The sequence below is a fragment of the Etheostoma spectabile genome, chromosome 23 (genome assembly GCF_008692095.1).
Source record: "Etheostoma spectabile isolate EspeVRDwgs_2016 chromosome 23, UIUC_Espe_1.0, whole genome shotgun sequence".
Lineage (NCBI taxonomy): Eukaryota > Metazoa > Chordata > Actinopteri > Perciformes > Percidae > Etheostoma > Etheostoma spectabile.
Window position 1 is genome coordinate 10,399,660 of NC_045755.1, and position 11,923 is coordinate 10,411,582.

The following is an 11,923-nucleotide window of genomic DNA, read 5'->3' on the forward strand; positions in this document are numbered from 1 at the left end:
AGGGACACCCTCACCCCATACTCCCACAGCCCCTCCCACAGTATCTCCCGGGGGACCCAGTAATACACCTTCTCCAGATCCACAAAACACATGTAGACTGGATGGGCAAACTCCTAAGCTCCCTCCAGGATCCTTGCCAGAGTAAAGAGCCGGTCCGTTGTTCCACGACTAGGATGGAATCCGCATTGTGCCTCTTCAATCTGAGGTTCCACTATCGACCAAACCCTCCTTTCCAGCACCTTGGAGTGGACTTTAACAGGGAGGCTGTAATTGGCACACACCATCTGGTCCCCCTTTTTGAACAGGGGAACCACCACCTGGGTCTCCCACACCTTAGGCCCTGTCCCAAACTTCCACGCAATGTTGAAGAGGCGTGCCATCCAAGACCCAGGGCTTTCAGAATTTCTGGACGGATCTCATCAATCCCTGGGGCTTTGCCACTGTGGTGTCTTTTGACTACCTCAACAACTTTCACCAGGGAATTGACGACAATCCCCCATCATCCTCCAGCTTTGCCTCTAACATAGAGGAGGTGCTAGTTGGTTTTTGGAGTTCCTCAAAGTGCTGCTTCCACCGCCCTATTACCTCCTCAGTTGAAGTCAACAGCGTTGAAGACTCCTACAGTTGGATGGCTTTCTTGACCACCGGTATCCACCACGGTGTTTTTGGGTCACCTGCCAAATTTTTGTATTTGATATAATATGTGATATGTCTGCATTAGAATGTCTAAAAAACAACTTTTTAATTTGTACTTAGATCATCCCAAATGTTTTTAACTATGTTCAAACCCAGAGAAATCTGTAATTTTATTCAACCCACCGGCAAAGTATGTTTCCCAGCAGTAGGGAGTAATGTTACAACAGACCCCTCTCAACAGTCTGTTTTTACATCCATGGTTTTGATTGACAGACCATTGCATTTTGTTGTCTTTGTACTTGTACTTTGCACAATGAAAATAAAGTTGGATCTAATCTAATTAGCAGCAGACAATTACATATCTTACATTAGTGCAAGATGTGGGGTTTCCATGCCATGTCTGGAGTCCTGTACAAGGTGTGGGACCCCTTCAGACTCAAATCTCTGTCGGGAGTCTTTGAAGCATAACAATAGAAAATCTGTATGTTTGACGGACCTGTTATTTCTTTCCTTCTTGCACTTCTTTGACCACAAGTTGTCAGGTAGTAACGCTGTCTCTATGGAAACAATGTGCTTCAAACCAAGCAGCAAAGCAATGCAGTGAGGATATAGGGGTAGGTGGCTTGTAGTTTATTCATGCTTCATGCTAAAATTACATAATTTCGAGGAAAGTTGTGGGTTTTTAATGTCGCTTTTTCTCTCTCTTACTTTATGACATGGTCCCTACATTTTCCTGCATCCTTAAACACCATGAAAAGGAGCTCCTTGCAGCTTATTTATCAACCAATGAAAAACATAATTTGACAAAAAAAAACAATAGGAAACCATTCTCAATATTCTTTGTACATGTATATTTCATTTGCATGGGTTCAACTATGTCCATTCTTTAAGAAAGGAACAATAATTGTATATATAATCATGGACAAAATACAGGAAAGTGATACAATATTGCCTCTGAAGTTATTTTCCTTAATACTTCCTTAATAATCCATTACTGAATTACTCCATGTCACATTGTGCTCATGAAATGATGAAACATCTGAATTGCATTCTGGGTAAGATGCATCCCTAGAGGATGCCTAGAGGTTGACTCACTCCCTCAGCCCTTGATCTCACGAAAGTTCCTCTGAGTTTTTAGAGTAAGGGAAAGGCACCTAATGTGGCAGCGGGGTTTCCTTTAGGAGATGATCCCAGGAGAAGTCAAGCGCGTATCGATGTCTCCAAAGTAGTGTTGTGCACTGATGTCAAACGAAATTGTCTGCTAATGGTTAAAACTGTAGACGTGCATTTAGTCCATTCAAGGCAGAGAAATGTGTCTCTGTGCTAAGAAGATTTCCTAAATCCTGAATGAAAGTTCTCAAGTTAACTATTGCTATATAGATAATCACATAACTGATTTGCAACTACCTTCTCAAGGATCTTGGAGAGAAAGGGAGGGTTAGATTAAGGTCTATAATTTGCTAAGAGCTCAGGGTCGAGGGAGTGGTTTTTCAGGAGAGGTTTTGTCACAGCTACTTTAAATGAACGCGGTACATAACCTGTTAATAGAGACATATTGATCCTATCTAGTAATAGAGTTGTGACCACAGGTAACGTTTCTTTAAGTAGCCTTGTTGGGATGGGATCAAAGAGACAGATGTCTTAGCTGAAGAGACCTATGCCATTAATTGTTGGTCTATAGGACAGAAGCAGTCTAAGTATATCAGGTTTTGTCGTTCTTTCTAGTGCTACTGTGTTTAAAGGTGAACCGAAATGGATGGCAAAAGGTGGTTGAATTTTATCTCTAATTGTTATAATTTTATCATTAAAGAAGCTCATAAAGTCGTCACTACTCAGAGCTATAGGAATAGATGATGGAATGATTTAGAGCAACAAAAGATGGAAGCAGTGTGAGGATAAAGCCCCCCCCCCCCCCCGTGATGCAAAACACATTTACTGCCTCAATATGATGCACTGCTTTATGTTGTAAGGACAGGCCGATGCTTTTGTTATGACTGGATTTTGCAGGAACACTCACTGAGTCACAGCAAATTGTATTATGTTATCCTCCAGAACAACAAGTTTATCAAATTTAAAACATTAAACAAACTAAAATGTGGTTAACCCTTACCATTACTTCTAAAGAAGGCAGTAATAAAACACTGAAAGTGTATTCATTTTCCATTTCTTTTGAGCCAGTAATATTGCTCACCTTTAGTTGAACCCGTAGTTCCAGCACAGGCTTTAAATAGAGGAAAATAGTATTGTTGTTACACTATTTCTTAAAACACTAGCACTGTTACTGTTAATACTTTGAGCCTCCTTAAGACACACTTTGTTAAAGTGAAAACACATAATAAATAAAAAAGTAAAGTACAACACATCACAAGTAATTTAGAAAGTTATGACTCATTTTAAGAGAGTTATTGCAGCGTAGTTATGTTTTATGAAGCCTGAATCATTTTTAAAAGCTTAAATGATCAAGCCCATCTTTAAGTCCCCCTTTTTCTTTACAAGCCACTGGTTGAAAAGTAAGATTCTGCCAAGCTGTGATTTCTGAGCCCTATTTCCATCCTGCAACTTCTCGTCCTACAACCGCCAAATCAAACCAGTATGCACTTCAGTCAGTAATTGTCTCCTGCTGAGACCAACAGCATGTAATGAGCAAAGAAGAGCCAACCATAACTTAGTCCTCTCTTGTAACATTTCTTTACAAAGACACTTGTGCCAGTGAAAACGACTTCTACAGATAAACAGGCCCGCCATTGGGAATTATGGACAGGGGGACTAACCAAATTGGACTCTTTATCCACACCCACACCAGCTAGCACCTATATAGGCATGCTTGCTTCTTGTCTCATTCCCAATGACTTTTTTGTCTTTTGTTTTCCCTTTTTTTCTTTTGTTAGTTTGTGGCAATTTCTTTTGCATTTTAACATGAAAGTTTTGGTGTATTACCAAGTGTGTCAAGTTTGGTTACTAAAGGCCTAAGATTATTGTGGCTTTAGAGGCCATGATGATAAGAAACAATGTTTATAACCAACAAGATCACTACCAACCACTTGTAGGTCTGAAAAGTTCAGTTTGAGTTTTCCTCAGAAGTATTGCATTTTAACTGAAGTTGATTTGAAGACTTTATTTGAAGAAAATTATTTGACTATAATCTTAATGGATGTTCCATGTCTTGAAACTGAAACTTCTAATACTGATGCCTCATGTCGTCAGGATAGATCTGTCTAGAAAGTGTGTGTCTGTGTTTGCCCATGGCCGATTTTCTCTGTGCTGTTGTTATTACAGTTAGCAGTCCTGTGGGTGTCATCCATCAGTTTCATCACTTGTACACCGACTGACAAATTAAACTGGCTCACATCCAACCTGGAGCTAACTGTATAAAGCCTTCCTCCCCTTTCCCTTTCTTTCTCTTTCCCTCAACCTCACTTATAGTTTGGGTTTTCCCATCGTCTCTCAATCTGCCTGCCAGTCCTCCTTCTTTTCATGTCTGTTTTTCTTCCCTAAATCTTCGTCTCCTGCTTTCCCTGTCACCCTTGTGTGTTTCTGTTCTCCTTTCCTTGCTTTTAACCCATCTTCTCTTTCAGTCAATGGCTTCGTTTCTCTGTCTTTTTATCCATATTTTTCTCCAATTTTCTGTTTTCTGAGTGTCACTTATAACCTTGTCTTACCTCTCCTCTTGCTTGTCGTTTTGTTTTTTCTTCGTCTTGTAGTTATTTTCTGATCCTTTTGAAAAACTTTTGAAGTTGCTTTAATAAGTGGAATTCTAAAATTACAAAAATTCTTTAATCAATACAATTGCAAATTTACAAACGTGTCTTATTATGAAATCAGGTCCTAACTACCTTCCAGGCAAGCTGTGAAAGCTGAGTGGGAACAGTTCAGTGATGGGATTTCTCTGAATTTATTAAGTTAAACAAAAAAAAAAAGGGTTATAGTGAATTTTGACTCTAAAATATTTACTTAGGCTACACGGTTTCACCTCAGGCTGTACTCCTAACAATAATGTAATTTTAAAAAACAATATGTAGGCCTTATTATATTATAAGTGCAAAAGGAATCATGGAAACAACATAGGAATTTAAGAAAAGAGATTTAACATAATACTTAATACAGCAAACGTTGTAATTCCTGGATCCATGCCACTGGAACCCACAGCTGGTGTTGAGATGGAAGAAGCAGCAAGTAAACGTTTTACTAAAATACTGAGGTAAATGCACATTGTAAATGTTTTAGTGCAATTCTTTTTCTCTGTTGATTTTAAAGTACATTATAAGCAACAAAACCTGTTTGCTGTTACAGTATTTATTTTTTATTTTATGCTTGTTTTTTTATCTTCAGTGGGAAAATAGCAATTTAAAACAGTCACATTTTAATTACTGTATTCTTTTTCTCTAAAAGAATTAGTTTTATCTAACAAATGCAGAGTGTGAAAGTTTTCAGGCAACACTGCCCCCAAAAATTAAGTGAGCTTGAAAGTAATTGTAAATAGTAATTGTGATTCTGATTCATAATAAAGCTCTTAATCTATTGTTTGCGCAATTATCCCTTAAATGCACATGCAAGAGAGAAAGGCCCACCTTGCAAAAATCCCACAAACTGCAATTCCAGCCTTTGGGCCTGTTTGATACTTAATATACATTTTGGGGGGTAGAAAGCATCACATCTGGATCGGAAAAACTGCATAATTACACAGTATTTTGAAACTAGTGATCTAATACTGTAAGAGTGAAAAACGGATATATACAGGTGAAAAACATTTTTTAATCATTCACATCATCTATTCTCACAAAATGACGTCATGTGGGCCCCCAATAATGAATTGAGTTTGGTTCATGAGAAGCCACTTCATTGTTGAGTTGTCATAACTCAGACAATGCTGTTCAAAAGAATCAAACTGTTCATGACTCACAAACCAGTTTTTACTGGACTCTCTCTCTGCTTTGTTGTCTCCTCTTGCTCTGCCTCCTGTATGTTTGTATTTTTATTCTTTTGCATCTGCTTTCTCTCAAACTCATTCCACTCTGTTGGTGATCCGTCCCTTCCCTTCTTTTAAACCTTTAACTTTTTTGACACAAATTCTTGCTGAGGGGGTTGGTCTGGCAAAATTAAATGAGGTCTGATTTTTTTTTTTTTTACTTTAATTGATTTACCCAAGCTGAGATGGTCACAGTGAATGGCCATGCTAAATAACTTGCGTATCGAACACAAATTCTCTCTGGCTGTGAAATCGATGGTGGACAACTTATTGGAGTAAGTGTTGGCCTCAGCACTAAATGGATGATGTTTGTCTTTTCTTTGTGTTATTCAGTTACACTTTCTTTCTGATGCATTTTCTATCTGCCAGCATACCTGGCTGTGATTCCTTCTGCCTGACTGTCTCTGTAGTTTCATTTAACCTCTCTTGCTCTTTAGTCTGTATTTTGGCCCATATCTCTGCTTTGAAGCCAAGGTTAGAAAAGATCAACATTCCTGGTGTGTTGCTTCTACTATATCTATACTTGGAGCCCGATAACAATTTTCCAGTCAAAGCAATATTTTTTGCCTGCATTGCTGTAAGGTCTGGATCTACAATGAGTGGTGAGGTAATCCTCTCTCAATTCTCTCACTAACTCCGTCTTACTGAGTCTTCACTTTTTTCTCGCCGTCTTCTATCTTTAACTGTCTTTCCACTTGTCTCTATGTCTTCCCTCGCTCTCTCTTCCTCTTTCTCTCTCTGCATATATTAATCCAGGATCTGGTTCCATGCCTAGCTATACATAAAGTACCAGTGATCCAGGAAAAATGCTTCAGAGGCATTGTTGTTGTAGATGTTGAACATGAGCAAGCTGTTTGTTTTGCAAGTCTGGGCTGTTTTTCCTTCTGCACTGCACAAGTCTCTGAGTCTTTTTTGAAATTCTTCAACTAAAATCTCACTTTGTAAGATATAGATATGTCTCTGAGTAGCAACCTTCCTGTCACTAACCTCTGCCCTCTGGTCTCAAGGGTCTCCACTGTGCCATCATTGATGGCAGTGCTTTTCTTGCAGTGATTTTTACTCTCATTCATCCTCACGTTGTGTAATTTTGCTTTCTCACTCAAAATTTGTCGTGTGCGTGTGTGCGTGCATCATAGGTTTTGGGGGAACAATTGATTAATTTCAACCCATCTAGCTTCTTAGGCAGGAAATACATTGAGATGTGTGGCTGTAGTTATTAATTCAATGAACCTACCCTGCTGTTGTAGTGCTCCCCTACCTGGTAGAAACCAGCACCATACGTACAGTATGCTGTTGACAAACACAAACTACATTAAAGCTGTATTTTCCTCATTTGGAGCAAATTAAGTCAAATGAGTTTAACTATTTCTTCACAAGCAAACTTTAAAGCTGAACTAATCACTACATTTATAATGATAATGGTCTAAATGCTGCATGTAATGCGAAAGTTGTTGTTTGTAAGATTTAGCACCAGACTTTGCAGTTCCCCTAAGGTCTATAAAGCATTTTAGCATATTTAGCTCTTTAGCTCTTTAGCAATTTTCATCAACTGTGTTCCCAGCCGGAGCAGTTGACTCTGATGACATACCTGCCCAGCACCAAACAATGAGCAAATTAATCACAACCGTAAACATAGTGAAGCATTTAGCAACTAAATAACTAGATGTTTTACCTCAGTCATGGTAGAGACCAAAACAGAGCTTAAAGGAGATGGATCTGGTTTCATTCCAGACGGAGACTTTTGTTGCATGTCCTTCCACACTCGCTCCTCTTGAGTGACTATCTACTATCATGCATCCAATGTAAGTTAAAAAAAACAAGTAAAAACAATTTAAGCCATTGTTACAATAAAAACAGTGATGAGCGCAACTTTAAGAAACAAAACCAAACGGAAGAATTGTCCCAAAAAAGACATGTGACAATCTACTTTGACAGCAATGTAACTCAGTTAGTAGTGCTAAAAATAAAAGAACATATTTGTCAGGGTATGAGTACATCAACAATGATTGGAATTGACCCTGATTTGCTGAAGTAGCATGAACATTGCAAAGAATAATTCAGCAGTAATGAAGATTTTTGCACACGTTGGTGGGGAAAAATAACATCCACACCGTACATTCATCAAGCTCTCTGTGTGCTTTACATGCTCATATTTCATGCAATGTGGGCGCTTATCTGGCAACCAAAGTTTAAGATGTTAATCTGCCTGCCAATTCTGCTCCTCACAAAATTAGATTACTTCAAAGGATCCCAGATAGTGATGAAATATTCAGTTTGGTCTTTCCTGACAGAAAATTCTGATTTCATGTTTGAGAACCACATTCTCATCACGAGTCAACCCTTCTATCTGTCATTTCTGTTATCAAGATATCTGGCTCTGATTGTGTTGTGTGGCCTCAACTTGTGTTTCATTTCCGTAGCTTACTGTGACATACTCCCAAAAAGGTCCCTTTAGTTAAAGCTAAAATATTGAAAATACTTACACTTTTTTTTATTTGTATATTATATACCACAATGGGAACACATTTAAAGTAAGATTTAAGATATCAGTACAACATTCCCTCTTAAATATTTTAACGCCTTTGCCGTGGACAATATGCCACTATTAATACAATGCTTTTTGTTGCAAAATTATCTTAAAATGACAAATCAATTTAAAATGTCAGTTTTTGTGAATTTTTTTTAAATTATTCAAGACATTATTACTTCTTTCATATGGTTTTGGTATTTCTCTCTTAATTTTGGAAGTCCAATTCCCCCCCACACTCATTATTTTAATGATTGAAGCTCTGCTCGAGTCATAAGATGACAGAAAAAGAGATGATTGGCTGTGTTTGAAAACATTTTGTTAAAACTATTTCCATCCTTCCTCTGTGGTCTGGTTGAGTCTGTGAATGGTCGGTGCTTCGTTGGCTTTGCTGACTCACAGGGAGATGGAGACAAAAGTCCTGCGCCTTGTGGGGAGAACAAAGAACACCAGAGTCTGCTGGAAAACTTTGATGTGTTTTCTTTCTTGTTAAACTCCAGAATTCTTGTGGCAGTGCTGCAAATAAGACAAGCTCCAGACTTTTTCAGTTGTTGCTCTCTCCATTCTGCATAGCAGCTCTATTCCCTTCCTTTCCAGGATGCCCTATGTTCTGCTGAATCATTTACTGTTGTGCCACAGTTAATGCTGCTCAGAAAACCTCCAACAATGAATGGCAGAGCTAAATTCCTTGCCGGGCGCACAAGCACCAACCGATTTTCCTTTCCTTTGAAAAATGAAAACCCAAATCTAATCTTGTCCCCTGCTATCAAATTAGCAATTAAAATTGCAAACAATACTGTGGCTAGTTTTGCTGTTCTCTGTGCCACCCTGGGGCGAACTGGCCTTGCATTTCCAAAGATTTTTAAATGTCACAGTCAGAGAAGTTGAAAAAGACCATTACCAGTGACATTTTATTGTGCGTGTGGTTGTGTGTGTGTGTGGGTGGGTGGTATTAGAGTGTACAAACACACATACATTTAGAGTAAATTCTGTTTGCCCAAATGCAAATATTCAACATTAGGTTGTTTGAGATTGGTGTGTTCCTCACTTGTTTTGTACTCCACTTGTGTGGTTACTGTCGACCCTGGTCTCACCCCCTGAGGTAAGCATTAATTTCCTAAAAAAGGTAGCAGATATGCCCTTCATTGTGTCCTTTCCAAATACATAAATATAAAACCATTACAGCTGCTCCTGCAAAAATGCATGTGCGCACGTGGATATCGGGCTGCTAATGAAGTAAATAAGTGGATTACGTTTCAAAGATATCTCTCATTTGAAGCCACACTGGTTGCTATGGTTTAACTTGTGTTAAAATGTTAATAAATTTCTTCTAGAACAGCTGCAACCAAAATGTCCTAAACTTACCTGTCTTTTACAGTCATAAATCTGTAGTTTGATTTGAAGAAGTTATACTAACCCACAGGCACTGGTAGGAATTTATAGGGACCCTTAACAAGATGTTCTTGGACACATTAAAAAACTCCATCAATTTCAGACTTTATGGGTCCCCCCCTCCACCCTTCTGGAGCTAAGGGCTGCCTGACTCATTACCTTCACTCTACTCACTCCACTTCCTTTATGTGTTGCCTTCAAACATCCGGAACCCATGAGGTAATGTACTGTATGGTATGAACTGTTGTCGTTGGGGTATAGTGTAAAAGTGGCTATTAAATTCAAACATGAATTTAGATTGTTGACTCTGAACTAGATTGAACAACAATCTGTTTCTCCCATCTGAATGGTGATACCTGTAGCAGTAGGGCTAAAACAGTAACTTGAGACCATGCTTTCACATTTCTTGACTGTGGATAAAGTAGATCCTGAGGGGATCCTGAGGCTTTCCCGGGCAAGATTAGATATGCAATCCCTCCAGCGTGCTCTGGTTCTGCCCCATGGTCTCCTCCCAGTCGAACATTCTCAGCTTGCCAGAAGGGAGTTGACATCCCAACCTGATGCCTCCAAGACCTCATTTGGCTTCTTTAAATAGAAAGAAGCAGTAGTTGTACTCTGAGGCCCCTCCGGATTTCCTCCACCTTGCATTGAGATTGAGATTCTCAGGCCATTTGAGCGCTCCGCTTACAGCTCACCACAACAGTTAGGTTGGAATTGCTGATCTATTTCCCAGTTATCACCAATCCAAGTGCACGGTGTGAAGTGCTTGGCACAGCTGTGTTTAGGGCGAGTACAAATCCACTTTTAATAGTTTAACGGCGGAAAAAAGGGTCTGTGCGGCAGGTGCATGGTTCAAAAGGATTGTACTTAGCGTCTTAATTAATCATAGGTGTGTTTTGGGCGTAACAAGCAATAAACCAATCAGTGTCATCTCCTATTCCCTTTAAAAGTCATGTGGTGTATTTGTACCTTGGTGCATTGCTATTATGATGGCGGATTTGCCAAGCAGAAAGGAAAGATTTGTAGGAGAAGAAACTGATCTGCTCCTGCGTGAGGGTGAAAGCATGCGAACAGATCATATATGGCACGAGCACTATGCCACCAAAACTTCACAAGGTGAAGCAGACATTAAAATAACAATTAAATGCTGCGTGTTTGACTTTAGACCAAGTTTTTGTTGGTCAATGACACAATCACTTTCTTCTTCCTAAAGATAGCAATACACCAAGAATTCACCTGAACATACCTCCCTGTAAGACCAGCACGCCCATGGGCGCACAGATGGGTAGGTGCATTTGCTATTTAAACAACGTGGGCGCTAGACGGGAAATTGACAACTGCGTTGGTCTTAAACTAGCAAGGACACTTGTGTTGGGCTTTGTGCTGCGCCGGGTGCAAGGCACTGAGTCGTCAACAATATTTAAATACATTTGAACTTAATACGTTTCAATCTGCCAATCTCCACGAAGATCACAGCCCCAATGAAGTCTTTGATTTTGGCCTCTCAAACTCTTCTTACACCCCCGTTTTTGCTTCCATAACCCCTGAGGTATTGTTCTGCTGTTATACTGTTTATGAATGCTGCTTAAAGAAATAGTTTGATATTTTGGAAAATACGCCTACTCACATTATTGCTAAGAGTCAGTGGAGCTTGTAACAAACAGTGGAGCCAGAGCCAGAGCCACGGGGCAATAGTTTTTGGCCTAAATACTTGTGTCTTGTTGTTACCGTGAGACCAGCAGAGACTCCAGGAAGTCACTGTACCCAGCTGCTGTTTGTCAAGAAGCTGGTAACTCCTCCTAAAACAACATATTGTCCTTTTTACATTTTGGTTTGTGTACATTAAACAAACAAGACATAACCTGTAAATTAGGAAGCTGTAGGGGTGCTATTGTTTGGTAGAGCCAGGCAAGCAGATAATAGAAAAATGGAATCTAGCAAAGAAGGACAATCAACATATTTCCCAAAACGGCCCACTCCTTTAAATAACAGCTTAGCATCCATGCATTTTTTCAAAGAAATAAAAAAGGCTTCTTTCCACCATTGTATTTACATCTCAATGATGTTTAGCACCTCTATGGGTAGACGATAGCAAGCGCTGTCCTCTGATCCTCTGTCAATCATAGCGAGGATTTACGGTATATCCAGTAATAAGCCCACTGACCCACAGAAAGATATGTCAAACCCCAGTAATAAACCTGTAAACCACCAATCATAAGGGGGGAAAACAACAGCAATACTGGGTTGCATCAGCTGTGAATCAACTTATGGATTGAATCAGGAGGCCAAAAGCTACGGTTGAGCTAGGATCCTGCTAGGATATCCTAGCAGGATATAAATTCTGCAAATGAAAATGGATAACACGGAGGTGGATATGAATGGTGGATATGGAAGTGTGTGTG